Source organism: Octopus bimaculoides, chromosome 15 (assembly GCF_001194135.2).
Source record: "Octopus bimaculoides isolate UCB-OBI-ISO-001 chromosome 15, ASM119413v2, whole genome shotgun sequence".
In the NCBI taxonomy this organism is placed as follows: domain Eukaryota; kingdom Metazoa; phylum Mollusca; class Cephalopoda; order Octopoda; family Octopodidae; genus Octopus; species Octopus bimaculoides.
Genome location: NC_068995.1, coordinates 16,196,858 through 16,197,904, shown reverse-complemented (window position 1 = coordinate 16,197,904; position 1,047 = coordinate 16,196,858). Strand labels below are relative to the sequence as shown.

The window sequence follows — 1,047 nt, the reverse complement described above, 5'->3', positions numbered from 1 at the left end:
TATATATATATATATATATATATATATATATCTTATGTTACATGTATATATATTCATATAGATATATAGATATGTAAGTATGTATATCTATATGTTTATGTATATGTATGTATGTATACATCAACACACACACACATACACACATGTACGTACGTGCACACACAGCTACACACGTTTCGTCATAACTATGTTCTCAAAGGGATAGAACCAAAATTCTATCCTAATATTAAATATAAACTTATAGATGAAATTGTGTATGTAGTTAGCTGTGCATCTAACATAGCCATGATATTAAGATACATAAGAATCTGATTTATGTCGTTACACATCACTGGTATATTTTATTAATATTGTACTCCATGCATGTCAGCTATAGTAGAAATACACACAGAACTTATATGCTCTATGTATACACGCAAGTAAAAATTATACGAATTTTGTCGTATACGCTAAAACACTAGCAAATTATTTCTGCATATTTAGGTGAAAATAAATGGAAATAGGAAATACAAGCAAATGAAAACCGAAAGTAATAAAGTCTCTTTTTAATAAATTTGCATAATTCAATAAACATGTGTTATGTAAAAAAAAAAATATGTGATCACTAACATATACTCTCGCTCATATCCATCCATCCATCCATCCATCCATCCATCCATCCATCCATTCACTCATATATGTATGTGTGTGTGTGCGTGTGTGTGTGTGCGTGTATGTGTATGTATATGTATGCATGGTGTATATTTATAATATGTATGTATATATATATATGAATGATTATATATACTTATACATAGATGCGCATATATATATATATACATACGTATATACATATACACATACATGCTTGTCTATAAATATATGCATATTTACACAAATATATATGGGTACATATACGCACATATGCACACGCACATACACATACATACGTATGCACGTGTGTATAACCTGTATATATATATATACATATATACTATTAAATAGATAGATATTCATAGATATCCCAACACACACAGCACACACACACGCACACACACACACACACAC

The 1,047-nt window shown here is 29.0% G+C and overlaps 1 protein-coding gene across 1 annotated transcript in view; it reads right to left on the bottom strand.

Annotated features, from left to right (window-relative positions):
- LOC106882533 (inter-alpha-trypsin inhibitor heavy chain H3) overlaps positions 1 to 1,047 on the bottom strand; it is a 53,541-nt gene that overhangs the window by 16,472 nt on the left and 36,022 nt on the right. The window lies entirely within an intron of this gene.